The sequence below is a fragment of the Erpetoichthys calabaricus genome, chromosome 1 (genome assembly GCF_900747795.2).
Source record: "Erpetoichthys calabaricus chromosome 1, fErpCal1.3, whole genome shotgun sequence".
NCBI classification, from domain to species: domain Eukaryota; kingdom Metazoa; phylum Chordata; class Cladistia; order Polypteriformes; family Polypteridae; genus Erpetoichthys; species Erpetoichthys calabaricus.
Genome location: NC_041394.2, coordinates 352,983,172 through 353,004,849, shown reverse-complemented (window position 1 = coordinate 353,004,849; position 21,678 = coordinate 352,983,172). Strand labels below are relative to the sequence as shown.

The 21,678-nt window shown below is 44.7% G+C and overlaps 1 pseudogene; it reads left to right on the top strand.

The window, feature by feature from the left end:
* The first annotated feature begins 16,168 nt into the window (after positions 1-16,168).
* The window catches only part of LOC114643966 (piggyBac transposable element-derived protein 4-like), a 29,901-nt pseudogene continuing 24,391 nt past the window's right edge, over positions 16,169-21,678 (top strand).

Here is a 21,678-nt window from a genome sequence, read left to right as displayed (position 1 = left end):
TGTCCCTAGTGTGTGCTTAGTGTGTGTGTGTGTGTATGTGCCCTTTGGTTGGCTGGCGCTCTGCCCAGGGATTTGTTCCTGCCTTGCGCCCTGTGCTGGCTGGGATTGGCTCTGGCAGACCCCCGTGACCCTGTGTTAGGATATAGCGGGTTGGGTAATGACTGACTGACTCTGGAGTTTTGTTTTTTTTTTGTTTGTTTTTCTGTCCTCTATTCATTGTTATTTAGTATTGCTTAATCTTGTTTTTTTTTTTTAGAAACTATTCTTTCTTCATAAACCACTTTGAGATTCATCATTTACATGAAAATGTGTTATAGAAAAATGTGTTGCTGTTGTTGTTGACATGCCAGACCCAACTAGACTCAAGGCCAAATTCACTCACAACCAAGAACTGAGTAAAGGGCCTGAATATTTGTGTCATTGTGATTTTTAATTTTTTTAAATAGATTTCCAAAAGTTTCTTAAATCCTCATTTTGTTGTATCATTCTGTGGTTTTGAGTGTTGCTTGATGAGGTAAAAAATAAATTGAAATATTTTTCTTAAATGTGACAGAACTGAATGCTGCCACATTACAGACTACTGCTGAGATGATGTGGCCCTCTAGTGGTGAAGAAGTTGAACTTTAGCTTATTCTCTGGGATCGCCAATGAAGGGCCACTTAGAGTGACGGCTACTCAGAATGTGAACGTTCCCGCATATTAACTCTGTCGGGCTGAATCTGTTCAGACATTTTCTGTTCTAATTTGAGTTCAGTCACCACACACTGTGGCCATCCTCATTTTGTTAAGTGTAACTTTCTGTGTTCGGACTGTAGATTTAAGTTCCTAAGGACACGAACAGTAGATTTCTGAAGTCTTTGATTCTCTGAACTTTATTCAGTTTCAATTTTAGTAGCTGTGAATCTCCAGCTGTTTACTGTATTAATACTGTTTACTCTTATTTGTGTAAATCTTGCTGGTGTGTGCACTGATTGTAACAATGACTGCTATGTGTTGTCTATCAGCTTAGTTTTGTTCTTCTCTGCTGTACACAGGTTTCTCTCTGACATAATAAAGTCCACCTCAGCTAAGCCAACCTAAATTCAAACTAGTAGTAAATATGCAGGATGATGATGGTGAGGTCACTGTCAAAACCCAATCCATGTGCCTGGCATAAAGCATTCAAGCATGCATTAAACTGATTGGGCAGCACCGTAAAGTGTGCGATGACGTAGCATTATGCACACGCATTGTGATCTACAGATCACAATGTCATCAGCAAACATCATAGTCCACGGGGACTCCTGTCCAATGTCGTCTGTCAACCTGTCCATCACCATTGCAAATAAGAAAGGGCTCAGATGGAATTATTAAACATGTACTATGAAAATATTTCAATGTTCCTTAAGAGATTTGACGAATGGCTGTTCTAAGCTTACAGACATTCTTGGCTTGACATTCTTTAAAGAGTTGATTGTTTGATAATTGGTTACTTGGAGAAAGAAAAGGAAGGACAGGAATTGGGGGTTAGTATGTTTGAGAGAGACAGTACTGCTGCAATAAAGTATTTTATTGAGGGTCATGCACGGGGCAGCAAGCATCATGCGGGAGGCAGGAGCAATCTCTGAACGGGGCGCCAACTCATCGCTACCACTGCACAAATGTGCCTCAATGTCTTATACATGCTTTAATTTCTATCATCATGAAAAGGATATCAAGTATACATCTTAGTATTTAAATTGTTCAGAGAGCTGTAACATCAAGAATGTAATGAATTCTCTGTCCTGTCGGTGTAAGAGAAAGCCTGTTTAAGAAGCACGTACTGATTTACACACGTCAGAGTACATAGAATATGAAGCATTTAACATGCTACTTTAGTTACGATGGCATTTGAGAAACAATTAAATGATTTTAAGATGAAGTTTATGACTTTCTGCTTTGATGACAAAATAAACTACGTGATTAAAGTGGAAATTTTAACCTTTTTTCACACTGTGTCCCTATTTATTTTTCTTTTCTCTGTACCCTAATAAGTTTCCATATAACACTCAGACAGTGGGATACAACTCGTCTTTTCACGGCGACTATGATATCTGACAACTTCTTTTTTATTTCGGGCACTGTGCGATTTCTGAACTTAAACTTTTGAGTTTCTCCACCACTCTGTCACTCGATCAACTTCGTTTTGTTGTTTATACGACTGCTTAAACCAACAAATAGTACGTTTTTCCTTCCCTGTACTTGGTATTCGCTGAAATTCTTCTTTTTCCTCATGCTTTTGCCATTGTCTTTTCACAGGATGCACAACATAAGAGGCTATTTATACTGATTTGAATATTCAAAGAGGCGTTATTCTGGGAGGAGTCGGGGTGGAGCGGCAGACACGTGCACGAGTGTTACTTTCCACATTGACCAGGATTTATGGAGCGGAAGAACCTGGAAGATGGCGTACGCACAGATTTATGCATCTGGATTTTTTTGTGTGTACAGTAATCCCTCACTATATCGCGCTTCGCCTTTCGCGGCTTCACTCCATCGTTTTATATGTAAGCATATTTAAATATATATCGCAGATTTTTTGCTGGTTCGCGGATTTCTGCGGACAATGGCCTTTTAATTTCTGGTACATGCTTCCTCAGTTGGTTTGCCCAGTTGATTTCATACAAGGGACGCTATTGGCAGATGGCTGAGAAGCTACCCGGCTTACTTTTCTCTGTCTCTCTTGCGCTGACTTTCTCTGATCCTGACGTAGGGGGATTGAGCAGGGGGGCTGTTCGCACACCTAGACGATACGGACGCTCGTCTAAAAATGCTGAAAGATTATCTTGCTATCTTTTGTGCAGCTGCTTCCTGAAGCGACATGCTGCACGGTGCTTCGCTTACTTAAAAGCTCGAAGGGCACGTATTGATTTTTGATTGAAAAACAAACTCTGTCTTTCTCTATCTCTCTCTCTCTCTCTATCTGTATCTCTATCTCTCTCTCTCTGCTCCTGACGGAGGGGGTGTGAGCTGCCGCCTTCAACAGCTTTGTGCCGCGGTGCTTCGCATACTTAAAAGCCAAACAGCCCTATTGATTTGTTTGCTTTTCTCTATCTCTGTGACATGATCTGCTCCTGATGCACACTCCTTTGAAGAGGAAGATATGTTTGCATTCTTTTAATTGTGAGACTGAACTGTCATCTCTGTCTTGTTATGGAGCACAGTTTAAACTTTTGAAAAAGAGACAAATGTTTGTTTGCAGTGTTTGAATAACGTTCCTGTCTCTCTACAACCTCCTGTGTTTCTGCGCAAATCTGTGACCCAAGCATGACAATATAAAAATAACCATATAAACATATGGTTTCTACTTTGCGGATTTTCTTATTTCGCGGGTGGCTCTGGAACGCAACCCCCGCGATGGAGGAGGGATTACTGTATATATATATATATATATATATATATACCACACACACAGATTGTTGTACAGGTGCATCTCAATAAATTAGAATTTCATCGAAAAATTTATTTATTTCAGTAATTCAATTCAAAAAGAGAAACTTGTATATTATATAGATTAATTACACTCAAAGTGCAATATTTCAAGCGTTTATTTCTTTTCATTTTTCTGATTACAGCCTACAGGTAATGAAAACTCACAATTCAGTATCTCAGAAAATTAGAACATCACATAAGACCAATAAAAAAATGATTTTTAATACAGAAATGTTGGCCTCCTGAAAAATAGATAGATAGATAGATAGATAGATAGATAGATAGATAGATAGATAGATAGATAGATAGATAGATAGATAGATAGATAGATAGATAGATAGATAGATAGATAGATAGATAGATAGATAGATAGATAGATAGATAGATAGATAGATAGATAGATAGATAGATAGATAGATAGATAGATAGATAGAAAAAAAAAGTATGTCCTTGTACGCATTTAATACTTGGTCGGGGCTCCTTTTGCATGAATGACTACATCAGTGCGACGTGGCATGGAGGTGATCTGGATGTGGCACTGCTGAGGTGTTATAGAAGCCAAGGATGCTTTGACCGCGGCCTTCAGCTCGTCTGCATTGTTGGCTCTGCTGTCTCTCCTCTTCCTTTTGATAGATTCTCTACGGGGTTTAGGTCAGGTGAGTTTGCTGGCCAATCAAGCACAGTGATACACACAATGGTCATTAAACCAGATATTGGTACTTTTGGCAGTGTGGGCAGGTGCCAAGTCCTGCTGGAAAATGAAATCAGCATCTCCATAAAGCTTGTCAACAGAGGGAAGCATGAAGTGCTGTTATGTCTTGGTAGAACAATATTTTACTCTACTTTCCCCTATTGTATTATTAATATGTAGCCTCTGTCAGAACGCCTCAAATCTCACAGACTTACCACTGTTTTTAAGGTATTGTAGTATATAACTTCTGACCTTCCCTTCTACATCTATAACCTCAGGCAATTAGGTGTAGTAAAAGACAAGCAGGAGTTAAGTTACAATTTAAACAATGTATTATTGGTAATATTCATAAATAATAACAATATGCAAAGTACATTTGAATATTGGCACCCATACAACCTGATAAATGGTGATGTGTAGTTTCAGGCGGCACACAGACTTGTTAGTTACTTAAAACTGTCTCTAGTTAAAGCATCATTTGTGGTCAGCTTTCTTCAGAGCAGGCCACATGCCTGTCTTAATATGGCTGCCGAGCTGTGCACTTCATTGTGTTGTCTTTTTCTGTTCATGGTGTGAGATGCTCCTTTATCAGATGCTAGTAAGAGAGAGAGAGTGAGGTAAGCAAGCAAATTTATAGATTCTCTGTCGAACCCCTAGAGCCAATAGGGCGTCATGATACTTACAAGCCAGTCCCAAACAGCCATACTTCAGACCAATGGGGGAATAGAACATCTTCACACCTGCCATTCCCCAAAACCATATGTTAAGGTAAAGCTTGGCAGTTAGGCAGCCTGGCTTTGTGTGGGAGTTGAGAGACTTCAGAGAAACATTTACCAAACTTGTTTCAGGCACTTCCCCCCCAACCCTATCGTAAAATTCAAAGAGACTCAGTCCTGGTGGGGGGAGTGGGGGTTTGTAAACATGAATGCTTTTCACTAATGTAACAGTAATATTACATTGCTTTGCCTACATTACAAATAAAGACATACAAAATATTTATCAACTTGTATGCAAAATCTCACATCACAACAAGTGCTCTCAAATTTCCTGGTAGACGTCTGGCTCGCTGACTTTGGATCAACACCAGCAGATGACATGGCTCCCCAAATCATCATTGACTTTGGAATCTTCACACTGGATCTCAAACAACTTGGATTCTGTGCCTCTCCACTCTTCCTCCAGACTCTGATTGCAAATGCAAAATTGACTTTCATCTGAAAAGAGGACTTTGGACCACTGAGCAAAAGTCCAATCCGTTTTCTCCTAAGCCCAGGTAAGGTGCTTCTGATGTGGTCTCTGGTGCTGGAGTGGCTTGACACAAGGAATGCTGTGACAGTTGTAGCCCATGTCCCGGAAACGGACTCCAACCACAGTCCACTCCTTGGGAATCTCCCCCAAATTCTTGAATGTGCTGTGCTTCACAATCCTGTCAAAGCTGTGCTTATCCCTGTTGCTTGTGCAGCTTTTTTTTGCTCCTTGTGGAGGGTGTCAAAGACTGTCTTTTGGACAACTGTCAAGTCAGCTGTCTGATTGCGTGGTCTACTGAACCAGACTGAGAGAACATTTAAAGGCGAGGGGCACCTTTGCAGGTGTTTTGGGTCAATTAACTGAGCGGAGTGTGACACCATAAGTCTACAATATTGAACTTTTTCACAATGTTTTAATTTTCTGATGTACTGAATTTTAGGGTTTTATTACCTGTACGCCATAATCAGCAAAATGAAAAGAAATAAATGCTTGAAATATATCACTCTGGTGTAATGAATCTATATAATATTCGAGTTTGACTTTTTGTATTGAATTACTGAAATAAATTAACTTTTCGATGATATTTGAATTCATTGAGATGCATCCGTATATATATATATATATATATATATATATATATATATATATATATATATATATATATATATATATATATATATATAGCCTTGACACACAAAGAGTTTTGGGACAGCCTCCCGTATACTTGAAAATTGGCTAGAAAAGTTGAAAAGAGGGTGAAAAATTATCTTTACAGACGAAAGTCCAAAACAGAACTGCCCAGGTTAATACATATAATGGATATATAGTGGAACAGCAGTAAGAGAAGGGATCTTGTCACTGGAGCCAGAAATTAGGTCATCAGGTTGCAACTTGTTGGAAGGCGAAAGGATTAATGCACTCTGCCATTCCTTGGTCTGATTGGGAATGACCTTATTTTTAGCCCTTTAGTTGTCTCCCATGCGCACATGTGTGACACAGCCCAAGTCAGCCCAGACCCATCGGATTCCTGACCGAGAGGATGTGAATCCGAGGGAGAGCATTGCAATTGGCGTGGAGAGACCCTCGATGATAAATAACCAAAAACTTGTATGGCTGTAGGTCTAAAAAATATCTTGTGACCCATGGGTTTCATTCCCAGTGTGGGGCCATCCACCATAAAGGTGCATGATCCATAACCAGGGTGAACTCACGGCCCAAAAGGTAGTACCTTAGCTGAGTTATCACCCACGTAATCACAAAGGCCTCCCATTTCACTGCTGCATACCTGGTTTCCCGTTCCAACAGTTTCTTGCTCAGGAACATGATGAGGTGTTCATCACCATCAACGCTTTGGCTCAGCACAACACCAAGACCTGTGTCCAAAGCATACGTCTGAAATATGAAAGGCAAAGAAAAGTTAGGAGCCTTTAAATCCAGTGCAGACATAAGGGCCTTCTTTAAGACACCAAATGTAGTTTCTGCGTTAGCATCCCATACCACATTGTTTGGGGCTCTCTTCTTTGTTAGATTAGCCAAGGGCGTCGCTCTCTCGGAAAACCGGGGAACAAACTGGAGGCAGTAACCCACTAAGACAAGAAAGCCTTGGATTTGCCTCTTGGTCTTTGGACGGGGCCAATTCACTATGGCTTCTATCTGGGAACACTGTAGTTGTACAGTACTGCTGCCCATTAGGTAGCCTAAATATTTGGCTTCTTTAAGCCCAAAGAAGCTTCTGCTTGTGTTCGTAATACAGCTCGGACCTGCCGTAGGTGTTCCTTCCATGTTACTGAAATAGATGACGACATCATCCAGGTTGGCAGCACTATAGGAGTTATGAGGACGGAGCACTTTATCCATCAGATGCTGAAAAATTGTGGGTGCCCTATATAGCCCAAATGGAAGGACACAATACTGCCAGTGACCACTGGGGGTGCTAAATGCAGACTTAACCTTTGCGGAGTCCGTTAACAGAGCTTGCCAGTACCCCTTGGTCATGTCAAGAGTGGTCAAGAATTTAGACTGTCCTAGCCACCAGAGGAGGTCGTCAACTCATGGCATTGGATAGGCATCGAATTGGGAGACTTGGTTAAGCCGAAGTCATTGCAAAACTTCCAACTCCCATCAGGCTCACTGACCATTACAATAGGACTGGACCAGCGACTATGACACTCCTCTGTCACCCCTTGTTCCAGCATACGCTTGATCTCCAACTCCACTTCTGCTCTTTTTGCCTCGAGAGAGTCAATATGGGCGTTCTCGGATGATCACCCCTGGCTCACTCACAATGTCACGCGCAATCATGGAGATCTGTCCAGGTTTATCGCTCACCACTTCCGAGACAGACAGAATAACTGATTCCAGCTCCCGTCGCTCTATGGTGGTCAAATTAATACCGAAGTTAAGGTCCACTTTATGAGCAAAGATGGAACGGGGCTGTCTGAGGAAGGGTCAGGTTCCCTATCCTTCCACGGTTTCAGCAGGTTCATGTGATACACCAGTTCGCTTGGCCGACGATTTGGTTGTTTTACCAAATAATCAACAAGCCCCTTTCTCTGCTTACTTCGTAAGGGCCTTGCCAATGGGCCAGTAATTGGTCACTGCCAGGGAAGCCCTGGACGTCAGCAGTTCCGCCACACCTGGAGGTGCTGGCAGAAGGAAAACCAGGGACACCCGGAGTGCTTCTGGGTGCTCATGAGGCACCTGAAGCATGTCCAGGTGGACTTAAAAGGGGCCACCTCCCTCCATTTATCAACTGGAGTTGGGTGGAAGAGGACAAAGTTCGGAGGAGAGGAGTGGAGGCAGTGAAGGAAGGTAAGGAACTGAAGAGCCCGGACTTGATGGTGTGTGGTGCAGGGGCACCGGGTTGTGTGCGGTTTTTGTAAATAGTTGGAAAATGTACAATAAACGTGTGTGTGTGTGTGTGCTTGAACCATTGGTGTCTGCTTGTCTGTGCCGAGGCTGGTTTCCACAATGGCATCCCAGATGGGACTCTCTGCCTGGTTCAAGGCAGGGACCCATCAACAAAAATAATTTTGTGGACAGCCCAACACAGCAGGAGAACCCATACATGCACCGCGGTAGCGGTACGCACACAACCCTGCGGGGAGCGACTCACCCCGAAATCCGCCGACGATTCGCGGATGCGCCATCTCCACCTGATGCAGGAAGACAAGACCTGGCGTAGCAGGAGTGCAGCATACTCCCATGAGCGCGTCACTGCTAAGGACGCCCAGGACGGCATCACGTCTGGGAAGGCCATGCCAAGGACAGTTCCTCTGGCAGACGGGATCCGGGAGGTAAGTTCCCTGTCCAACGGCAGTCGGCCCTGGGAGGCCGGACTTTGTTTGTGTGTTGCAGGCAGGGACTGCCTGGATCCACGTCGGTGGCCAGCGCGTGCCGATGCACAGGGCTTCGTCAGCGTGGCAGCAACAGAAAGAGCTGTGGAGGAGGAACCGATGCAGCTCGGAAAGCCGCGGCAGCTGAGTAGCTGCCAGGAGGTTCACCACCGCACCAGGGGCTGGACGGAGAGGATGGCGGAGAACCGGAAGTCCCTCCTTAAGACTGGCGAGGGATTGGACGCTGTGTGTTGTGTGCCCGCTGGTGGTTGGTTGGATGCAGGCCCAAAGAATGTCCATTCTGAGCCACGGGAGGACCCGATTGGGCCCAGGAGGATGTTCCGCAGCATGCGGAGATGTTCTGTGCTTGCTGGCGGCTCTGCGCGAGCTGGAGGATTGCCTTCAGCCCGCAAAGTCATTATTTCAGGTGATACACGTCCTCCATGACGTATTGAAGAAGCTGGAGGGGAAGGCGGTCGCGTCCCTGAGGACTCTACAGGAGTGGACAAAGCGGCGCAACGCTGGATTCTCCGGCCGGAGTGACACGGCGGTGCAGGTGGGTAGAACCAGCACCGTACTAAAAAAGGGAGACACCAGCGAAAAGAACTGTGATGTTGCTGATCGGATTCAAGTAGCAGGGGCTCCGATAGTGGATGCGGTGGGGATAGCCGATCACTTGGTGAGGGCGGAGAGAGCGAAAGGGCAGTCAGTACACACAGCTGATGTGTGCCAGATGTTCAATGGCCATATGCCCAAAGCCAGCGCCAGTCTCACATTGCTCTGCAGGGTCGCAGATGGCATGGGGTCACACCAGGAAGTGCCGCAGGAAGCTCATCAGGAGGCACCTGGAGCATGTCCGGGTGGACTTAAAAGGATCCACCTCCCTCCATTCGTTAGCTGGAGTCAGGTGGAAGAGGACGAAGCTCGGAGGAGAGGAGTGGAGGCGGTGAAGGAAGGCAAGGAACTGAAGAGCCCGGACTTGAGGGTGTGTGGTGCAGGGGCACCGGGTTGTGTGCGGTTTTTGTAAAAAGTTGGAAAATGTACAATAAACATGTGCCTGTGCTTGAACCATTGGTGTCTGCCTGTCTGTGTCGAGGCTGGTTTCCACAATACACATCCATCCATTTTCCAACCCGCTGAATCTGAACACAGGGTCACGGGGGTCTGCTGGAGCCAATCCCAGCCAACACAGGGCACAAGGCAGGGACCAATCCCGGGCAGGGTGCCAACCCACCGCAGGACACACACAAACACACCCACACACCAAGCACACACTAGGGCCAATTTAGAATCGCCAATCCACCTAACCTGCATGTCTTTGGAAGGAAACCGGAGTGCCCGGAGGAAACCCACGCAGACACAGGGAGAACATGCAAACTCCACGCAGGGAGGACCCGGGAATCGAACCCAGGTCCCCAGATCTCCCAACTGCGAGGCAGCAGCGCTACCCACTGTGCCACCGTGCCGCCCCACAATACACATATACAGTATATATATATCCATCCATCCATTTTCCAACCCGCTGAATCCGAACACAGGGTCACGGGGGTCTGCTGGAGCTAATCCCAGCCAACACAGGGCACAAGGCAGGAACCAATCCCAGGCAGGGTGCCAACCCACCACAGAGTATATATATATATATACTGGTCAAAAAATTAAAGAAACATTTTTGAAAATGAGTATAGCATCAAGGCAATGAAACTTCTGGGCTATTGATCTGGTCAGTTAAGTAGCAGAGAGGCTTGTTCATCAGTTTCAGCTGCTTTGGTGCACTAGATGGGCAACACTGAGACGACCCCCAAAACAGGAATGAACGGTTTAACAGGTGGAGGGAGGCCACTGACATTTTTCCCTCCTCATCTGTTTTGTCACTCGTTTTGCATTTGTCTATGGTCAGTATCACTACTGGTAGCATGAGGTGATACCTGGACCCTACAGAGGTGGCACAGGTAGTCCAACTTCTCCAGGATGGCAGCACATCAATACGTGCCATTGCCAGACGTTTTGCCATGTCTCTAAGCACAGTCTCAAGCGCATGGAGGAATTTCCAGGAGACATACAGTTACTCTAGAAGAGTTGGACAGGGCCGTAGAAGGTCCTTATCCCATCAGCAGGACTGACCGGTATCTGCTCCTTTGGGAACAGTATAAGCACTGCCAGAGCCTACAAAATGACCTCCAGCAGGCAGGCCACTGGTGTGAAAGTCTCTGACCAAACAATTAGAAACAGACTTCGTGAGGGTGGATGAGGACCCGGTGTCCTCTAGTGGGCCCTGTGCTCAATGCCCATCTGATACCATGGAGATCGATTGGCATTTGCCATAGAATACCAGAATTGGTGGGTGCCCTGTGCTTTTCACAGATGAGAGCAGGTTCACCCTGAGCACAGACATGAAAGGGTCTGGAGAAGCTGTGGAGAATGTTATGCTGCCTGTAACATTGTTCAGCATGACCGTTTTGGTGGTGGGTCAGTGATGGCATATCTGGGGAGGCATATTCATGGAGGGACACACAGACCTCTAAAGGCTAGACAACGGTTCATTGACTGGCATTAGTTATCGGGATGAAATCCTTGGACCCAATGTCAGACCCTGTGCTGGTGCAGTGGGTCCTGGGTTCCTTCTGGTGCACAACAATACCTGGCCTCATGTGGCGAGAGTATGCAGGCAGTTCCCGGAGGATGAAGGAATTGATACCATTGACTGGCCCTCAAGCTCACTCACCTGACCTCAATCCAATAGAACACTTCTGGGTGGGACACTATGTTTCGGTCAATCCAATGCCACCAGGTTGCACCTCAGACTGTCCAGGAGCTCAGTGATGCCCTGGTCCGGATCTGGGAGGAGATCCCCCAAGACACCATCCATCATTTCATTAGGAGCATGCCTGCCCCCCAACGTTGTCAGGCATACATACAAGCATGTGGGGGCTATACAAACTACTGAGTATGATTTGGAGTTGCTGTAATGAAATTTTGGCAAAATGGACAAGCCTACTACATCATGTTTTCACTTTGATTTTCAGGGTGTCTTTGAATTCGTCCCTTTGTAGGCTGATCATTTTCATTTCCATCAAACGATGTGCCATCCTTTCATTCCTAACACATTACCATATCAGTCCATATCAGTAGAGATATCCAGCAGGATTTTTTTCCTATTGAGATCTGATGTGTTTTCAAAGTGTTCCTTTAATTTTTTTTATCAGTTTATAAATAAAAATATATATCTATCTATTATAAAAGAAAATCTTGAGACGAGACTATTGTCAAGAGATTTTATCAAGTCCCGCCCTCCTCTCAACAATTTCCATTAATGGCCCATGCCCACGGTCCTCTCACCTCTCATTCGTGTGAATGCTTTTGTCAGACACAGTTCATGCGATCTCAGCTCTTATAAATTTTTACGCTTTCCTCACTTTAAGTTCCCAATAAACGAAAACTTATTATGTCCGAATCTTATTGAAGAATTTCATTCCGAAGGGATATCAACAGAAGAAATGAGCAATCAGCCAATCCTAGCACCGAGAGACGATGAAGTCAAACGAATTAACGCGAAAATTGTCGATTGGTTAAATGTGTATCCATAGACTATGCTGAAACAGTTGGTGGTGATTGTGTGGAAGATGAAAACATCAACTTACAATATCATGAAGAATATCTACAACCGTTAACACCATCCGGTCTTCCACCAGCTGAATTACTGCTGAATGCAGGATGTATCGTAATGTTATGGCGTAATTTATGTCTGAGTGATGGACTATGCAATGAGACAAGATTCAAAATTGGTCGAACAATTCTGACATGTAAAATTTTAACAGGTGACAAGAAAGGTAATAACAGGGGATAACATTAGACACCAAAGGAGATCTTGATATGCCATTCGTGTTAAAATGTTTACAGTTTTCCGGTAGAATAGCTTTTGCTATGACAATTAACAAATCACAGGGACAAACATACGATAAAGTCTATTTATTTATTAGAGAGAAAGAAATGATATTCACTCACGGACAGTTATATGTTGCATTGTCCAACGGCTATTAAACTTACAAAGAAGTTCAACTTTACATCCACACACTTAAATTAAGTGAATGAGCTTGTTATCACTTGAATCAATCATCAGTGAATTCTAAATGTCAATTTAATTTTTACGTGTGATATGTTTGATCTGTTTTTTACAGTAAGTGCTTGCTGCTATAGTTCATATTTGTAATAAGTTTGTTCTTAGTGATGTGTTTTTAATGTTATTTCAAGGTGTCTCTGTAAAAACCCCTGAGAAACCAAACTTACCTATTAAGACAATACAATTGAACTGAATTTAACAGCTGTAAAATAAAATATTCTCTAGTAACTGAGCAGGATTTAAACAGCATGAAGTAGTTCAGTTTATGATGAACACCATGTGGACAGAGGGCAGTGACATTCTTTCTTACAAGTCTAATCAACACAACACACCAACGTTGTTTATGTGCAGACTCCTCATCTAATGTGAATGGTATTATTCACCCATATTGATACAGAGCCAGTTCATTTTTATAACTTTAAGAAAAGGAAATACGATACACTTTTTCATGCATTTTTTATTGAATAAATAAATGGTGTGTTTAAAGATTTCAAAAGTGAAACAACGTTTCTCAAAAAAACAAAATGACACCCAGACACACATATACAGTATGTATTGCCAAAAGAACAGGAGACATAAAAAGGTTTGGGGCAGCCACCCGTATATTATGCCCTGGCTGCAAAAAGGGTTGGATTTTGTTTAGTTGTGTCTGTTTTAGTGTCCAAAAAAGAACTGATGACACGTGGCAAAAATGTCGGCTTTAAAGGTCTGGACAGGAAGTGACATCATCTTAGGTGCCGGGATGGGAAGTGACGCCATCATAAGCGCAGGTAGTGACGTCATCACGGGCGCCAGAACCCTGTGGAATTTCCCATGAATGGTCTGCAGAAGATTGAGAAAAAAGGAATGTGCACCACGCCACCTCCTGGTCAGACATGGAATTGTCACTATTCAAGCCCTTTAGCTACCTACCATGCGCACGTGTGTAACAATATATATATATACTATGACAGTAGGGGGCTCTGTCGCACCTCCAAACCCACAGACAATACGTCCAAACACCAGGTAAAATTCCCAATAATGAATTTATTATAACAAAATGTGCACAAAGCACCTCCACCTCCACTATACACAATATCCATCCATCCATCCATTGTCTCCCGCTTATCCGAGGTCGGGTTGCGGGGGCAGCAGCTTGAGCAGAGATGCCCAGACTTCCCTCTCCCCAGCCACTTCTTCTAGCTCTTCCGGGAGAATCCCAAGGCGTTCCCAGGCCAGTCAAGAGACATAGTACCTCCAGCGTGTCCTGGGTCTTCCCCGGGGCCTCCTCCCGGTTAGACGTGCCCGGAACACCTCACCAGGGAGGCATCCAGGAGGCATCCTGATCAGATGCCCGAGTCACCTCATCTGACTCCTCTCGATGCGGAGGAGCAGCGGCTCTACTCTGAGCCCCTCCCGGATGACTGAGCTTCTCACCCTATCTTTAAGGGAGAGCCCAGACACCCTGCGGAGGAAACTCATTTCAGCCGCTTGTATTCACGATCTCGTTCTTTCAGTCACTACCCATAGCTCATGACCATAGGTGAGGGTAGGAACATAGATTGACTGGTAAATTGAGAGCTTCGCCTTGCGGCTCAGCTCCTTTTTCACCATGACAGACTGATGCAGAGCCCGCATTACTGCGGATGCGCACCGAGCCACCTGTCGATCTCACGCTCTATTCTTCCCTCACTCGTGAACAAGACTCCGAGATACTTGAACTCCTCCACTTGGGGCAGGATCTCACTATACACAATAATAAATCAATAATAAACAATAAACACTAATCAATCCTCCACTCCACCCAGCACCTCTGTCACACTCCCACCCAACTCCGACTCAGTCTGCTGGGTTTCCCACAGTCCTTTTATAGTCCTTGACCCAGAAGTGCTTCTGTCCTTCAGTCCATGTGATGCCATAGCACTTCTGGGTCAGAAAAAAAACTCTTCTTTTTCTTCAGCCCGAAAGTACTTCATTTTTTCCGTCCCCGTGACGAGTTAGTACTTCTGGGCTATAATAGAAACACTTGAGCCTCCCTGCAGCGCCCCCTGGTGGCCCCCATGGTATCCAGCAGGGCTGTGCCGCAGAACTCCATTGTCCATAGTGCCCTGCGGGAATTTGGGGCACCTCCATGTTGCAGGGAGGACTCCCTCTAGCGGCCTGGGGGTGTTGACCGGGAAAAACTGCTGGCCATCAATAATCATAAAGATGCATAAATGGTAAATGCATTTAACTAGAACAAAAATACAATGGAAATGGAAAAGAATGGGGAGGTGTTAAAAACTATTAGGGAAAAGGAACAAAAATATAGTTACAGATTTTTACCTTAGAATTTATAAAAGAAATGGCAGCCAAAGTTTTGAACACAGTACAAAGTGAATCAATAAATTTGTGAAAAAAGGAATAATGCTACTTTAGCTTTATAAACAAGATAATACTCAGAGTCAAAGAGTTGCAGAGCCAAAGCCCATACAGCCCCTAACCCCCCCCCCCAACACACACACACACATCCCAGTATACATAATTGTGGCCGTCTCGGTCCAATCACAATTCCATTTCAGGACATCTTGTGAACTTTTCTTTTCCCCGGCATCAGAGGCCGTTTGAGTTGAGTTCACAGATGGCCCACGGGGGGCACCACTGCAATAAACTGGAAAAAGAAAACAGAGAAAAACAGCAGAAGTTAGTGCCCAGTGCAGATCTTGCAAACTGTATACAGTACCATTTCTAGTCTATTATAACCAATGCAAGAAATTAAAAAAAGTAAAATGCCAAATTAGGCTTGTTGAAGCTTTTTGAAATGCTTGACGTTTGTAGCCTGGCACTTCTCTATTGGCAAAGCATTCCAGATTTTTTTGCATGAATACAGAAAGCTGCCAGTTTTTATGGTTGATCTTGGAATAAAAAGCAAAGCAATGTTTGTGAAAAGAAATGTTGGGAGCAGACACTCCAAACTACAGCCAGGGTCTAAAATACTCAAAGCCTTCTATACTGTATATTTAATAGAACTTTGAAATTAATTCTATATGAGAGAGGCAGCCAGTACAATGAGACTGAGACAGTTTTCAGAAGTTGGGGGGAAAAAAAACAAACAGGCCAATAACTCGCGATCACTTGGCAAAGGCACAGCAGATCAGACCAGAGATTGAGATGGAGGATTCTAGGAAGAGGGTCATGAAGTTGGGACAGGAGGACCTCTGCCTACCAGCCGGCATGATGCTTTGCCCACCCCAGATACATGACCTCTGATACTCCATCGGGCCATATATCACTCCTGCCTCTGTTAAGTTACATGAACCTCTGCATTTTTGACTATCTAACCCCTGCACCTCCTTTAAATCAGAGGTCATGGTCTTCACAGCCATGGTCCAGAGGAGAACGGACATCTGGTCAAGTACGAGTCACGCCAGTCTCGTGTGCAAAGTCCCAAGGCTGTCTTCTGGGCATGTAGGTGGTTAAAGGGTGGAAGGGAAGGGGACAAAAGCTTGGTTTGAGGGCTGACTTTCAATAGATCTCAGCGAGGGAGCTGCTCTGCTACGTACGACACCCTGAATCAGAATTAGGTTGTCTATGAAAGATTGAGCACCGGATTCCCCATGAACATGTGGTGTAGTAGAGGAAGAGAGAGCGGCAGCTCATAAGAGGCCACTCCTCTGCCCCATCTCAAATGGCCCCCCGTCCCTGTATGCCCCCTGTGGAGGTATGGGGTTGCAGGGCAGCCTCTGGCTATCCCTAGCCCACCACATGAATCATCACGTTTAGGAGGAATTCTGACTTAGAGGCATTCAGTCATAATCCCACAGATGGTAGCTTTGCACCATCGGCTCCTCAGCCAATCACATACACCAAATGTCTGAACCTGCGGTTCCTCTCTTACTGAGCAGGATTTGTATTGTGACAGCAACATCATCAGTAGGGTTAAAACCTTCCTCTTGTGTTAGGGTCTGCACCGACCCCTTTTAAATTTTAAATGCATACAAGAATCACATAAATTTGTTTATTGCATCAAGGCTTTTTGACTTTGTCAGGAACCTCTATTTCAACAAAATAAAGCAAAAAAAAATATTTTTACTAAATTATAAAATGCTTGGGTTGAAATTATGACCTTTGTGTTGTTAGGGTCAGTTTCGACCCAGTTATGATAATACGATGATAAAGCAATAATTAGAGCCAAAACTGAAATCCTAAGTGCACTGTCAGCTGACACACTGACCACCAGCTACTCTCCTAATCATGTGAGCTTTCTCATTTTGCGTGGCTTTCCAGTATACCTGCACAAAAACAAAACAAACAAAGACGGGCAGTCCAGACATGTGAGGTGAATTCACTCATTTGAGTGGCCATTTGACTTGCAGAGTGCACATTTACAATTTGCAGCATGCAAGAATGAGAAGAAGATTTACAGTGACCCAAGTTCTGGATCATATTTTTGGTGAAAATGAAGGAGAGGACACAGAGCAGCATAGTGATTCAGATGAGCAGGCTTCTGAAGAGGAAGACAATGTGGAGTATCATCCAGAAGACACAGACACATCTGATGAGTCGGATGAGGAGGTCACTGGTGCTGAAGCTGCTCCTGCTGAAAGATTCAAGTCCAAAAATGGTAAGATCTTTTGGAGCTCAGTACCTCATGATGTACATGGCAGGGCAGCTGCTGCAAATGTCATCAAAATGACCCCTGGAATCACAAGGTTTGCTCTGACCAGAGTCAGTGACATCAAAACATGTTTTGAGCTATTTATGCCATTGTCACTAAAAAGAATCATCATTACTATGACGAACATTGAAGGAAAAAAAGTCCATGGCGACATGTGGAAAGACATTGATGAGGAATACCTGAATACTTTCATTGGTGTTCTTCTTCTTGCTGGAGTGTACAGATCCTGCAATGAGGCCACTGATAGTCTATGGGACGCATCAACAGGCAGAAATATTTTCCGGGCAACAATGTCACTTCAGACATTTCAAATTATATCAAGAGTCCTCAGATTTGACAACAGAGAGACCAGAGTGAGATCTGACAAGCTTGCTCCCATCAGGGATGTCTGGGAGAGATGGGTGCAGCTCCTTCCACTGATGTTCAACTCAGGGCCCGAGGTGACAGTGGATGAACGTCTTGTCCCTTTTTGAGGAAAATGCCCCTTCCGGCAATACGTACCCAGTAAGCCAGGGAAATACGGCATAAAAATCTGGGCAGCCTGTGACGCAAGAACCAGCTATGCCTAGAATCTACAGATTTACACGGGCAAAGCTGCGAGTGGCATCCCTGAGAAAAACCAAGGAAAACGTGTGGTCCTCGATATGACCACTGGACTGCAGGGTCACAATATCACTTGTGACAATTTTTTTACCAGCTATGACCTTGGACAAGAACTTCTCAAGAGGAAACTTACCATGGTGGGAACAGTGAAGAAAAATAAACCTGAGTTGCCTGCTGAAATCTTGCAGGTGAAGGGCAGGGCTCCACTTTCCTCAAAGTTTGCTTTTACAGACACCACCACTGTTGTTTCATATTGTCCAAAAAGAAACCGGAATGTGATACTCATGTCTACTCTTCACAAAGACGCAGCTGTATCATCAGGAAGTGACAAAAAGCCGACAATTATCCACGACTATAACAAAAAACAAAGGAGGAGTGGACAACCTGGACAAGCTGACAGCCACATACACATGCCAGCGAATGACCAGAAGATGGCCAATGGTTGTGTTTTACAACATCCTTGATGTGTCTGCATACAATGCATTTGTGTTGTGGAGCCACATCCACCAAGGGTGAAACTCAACCAAAAAAAACAAGCGGAGACTGTTTCTTGAGGAGTTGGGAAATTCCCTTGTCAAGCCACACATTAGGCGAAGGGAACGTGTGCCCCGAGACCCAGACGCTGCAGAGCTCACCCAGCACTCCATCCTCACCATCAGCAACACAGAGAGAATCTGCATCAGCATCCTCCTCAGCCAGCCCTGCCTCAACACCAACCGAAACAGAACCAACCCCAGTCAGGCCGCCTGATTCGAAAAGAAAGAGGTGTCAGGTCTGCCCAAGAAGTAAGGACAGAAAGACAAATGTATTGTGTTTCAACTGCAAGAAATATCTCTGCAAAGAACACTCAAAAACAGGCCTCTAAACACACACATACACAAGCATGTTCTTGCACACAGAGGTTTTTACTCTGATTTAGCTTTGTATTAGTTTTGGAACTTGTAATTGATTTCTATTTGATTTTCTTGATTGGTTTTTGTTTATTTGACCATGCAAATATATATTTTGTGTCATGACCTGTTCTGCTTTTCATTTTTTTCAGTTTATATTAAAGTTCTATTGCTGAAAAAAATATTTTTTTGCCTTTTCTTGATGTAAATATCTATGGGTCGAAATTGACCCATAACACCATAGATGTCACTTTAGTTATTAATATTAAAATGAAAAAATAAATAAAACAAATTTATTTAAGAGATGTGTTCTATACCCCTCAGTATTAGTCAGGTAACACAAGAACCTTTTATTTATTAATATGATTCTCTTGAGGTTCATTTTACCATTTTTTTAAATTGAAATCAAGGGGTATACTGACACAAAAAGGCCCAGAGGCCCACACCAAAAGTATTAAAACCAACATTTTCATGGATAAGGAAGCCTAACAAGGTAACCAAGAGATGAGAAACAAATTGGATGATAGCTTATTGTTTTTAGTGTATTTTATAGCTGATTTAATACACGGGTCAAAACCGACCCGTTAACATAAGAGATGATAACAGAAAGCTAACACAAGAGGAAGGTTAAACTAACCTGTCACACGATGGTCTAAACCCAGCTCACGTTCCCTAGTAGTGGGTGAACAATCCAACACTTGGTGAACTCGGCTTCACAATGATCGGAAGAGCCCACATTGAACAATCAAAAAGCGACATCGCTATGAACACTTGGCTAGAACAAGCCTTTTAACCCAGGGGTAACTTTTCTGACACCTCCTGCTTGAAACCGAAAAATCCAGAAGGATTGTGAGGTCCCACTTTCACGGTGTGTACTCAAACTGAAAATCAAGATCAAGCAAGCTTTTGCCCTTCTGCTCCACGGGAGGTTCCTGGCTTTCCTGAGCTCACCTTAGGGCACCTGCATTATGGTGTGACAGGTGTACCGCCCCAGTCAAACTCTCATGTCTCTTCACAGTGCCAGACTAAAGTCAAGCTCAACAGGGTCTTCTTTCCCTGCTGATTCTGCCAAGCCTGTTCCCTTGGCTGTGGTTTGATTAGATAGTAGGTAGGGAAAGTGAGAATCTTGTTCATCCATTCATGCACATCACTAATTAGATAGCAAGGCATTTGGATACCTTAGGAGAGTTATAGTTACCCGCGCTTCATTGACTTTCTTCACTTTGACATTCAAAGCACTTGGCCGAAATCGCATTGCGTCAACACCACTCTCCAGTCCTTTCAATGCTTTGTTTTAATTGAACAGTTGGATTCCTATCCCGGGGAGAGGGTAGGGCGTTGGAGGCAGGCCAACGCGCAACACAGTTCAGACAATCTGGACAATCTGGGGGCACGCAGAGGTTGTGGGGATGACCAGTCTGATGCCCTTCTCACTGACAGGCCCCCTTCTCTGCCCGTGGAAGTGAGGGGGAACATCACTGCACCACAGGTCTGCTCTTGGGGGACAGAAGGGCCTGAGTCCCTGCGAACTCCTCAGCCATGCCGACCGCAGGAGAGTGGTGCGGCGATTGATCAGATAAGTGACCCTCAGGCAGGCGGTGCGTTCAAAGTGTTAATGATCAATGTGTCCTGCAATTCATATTAGTGCTTCCTTCATTGACACGCGAGCCGAGTGATCCACTGCCAAGAGTAGTCTCTCTCTCCATGTCTGTCGAAGGCCCAACAAGGAGTGACAAGAGTCACCGCGGCAGGGTGGTACAGGAGTTGGCCTTCCCTCACACCTCACACCGTTGCCAAAAGCATACAGGAAGGATCTCGGTTTAACCTCTCTGGCTGACAAGGGTGGGGGAAGGCAACTCAGTGACCGTTCCGACACATATCGGACGAGAGGTCAGGGCAGGAGCCTGGGAGGGTAGCGCCTGCCACCTGAACCTCTCTAAGGCCATGCGTCTGGCCATGCCCCGGGGAGGACACCCCCCCCACCACACACACACACCTCTCCTTGTGGGACGGGGGTCGCAGGAGTTGGGCAAGGAAACTCAACAAGGAAGGGGAGGGTGGTCTCAGTAGATGCCCCATTCCTCCCTCACCCTCAGCCCTCTAGAGAGAGGGGGGAGTAGGCCTAATGGTCGCGGCCCCAGAAATGGGAGGCATCGGTAATGATCCTTCCACAGGTTCACCTATGGAAACATTGTTACGACTTTTACTTCCTCTAGATATTCAAGTTCGAGGACCTCACTAAACCATCCAATTGGTAGTTGCGATGGCCGATGTGTACAAAGGGCAGAGACTTAATCAGTGCGAGCTTATGACCCACACTTACTGGGAATTCCTCATTCATGGAGAACAATTGAAAGCCCCTGTCCCCATCACGAATGGGGTTCAATGACTTACTCACACCTGTCTGTTCCAGGTAGACACACGTTGATCCACTCAGTGTAGCACACATGCAGCCCCAGACATCTAAGGTCATCACAGACCTGTTACTGCTCAAACTCATGTGGCTGAAAGCCACTCGTCCATTTAAGACAGGGGTGTCGAACTCCGGGCCTGGAGGGCCGCAGTGGCTGCAGGTTTTCATTCTAACCCTGTTCTTAATCAGTGACCAGTTTTCACTGCTAATGAACTTCTTTTCCTTTCACTTTAATAGCCCTATTTTTAAGGATTCAATCCTCTGAATTGATTAGTTTCTTCATTAAATGGCAGCC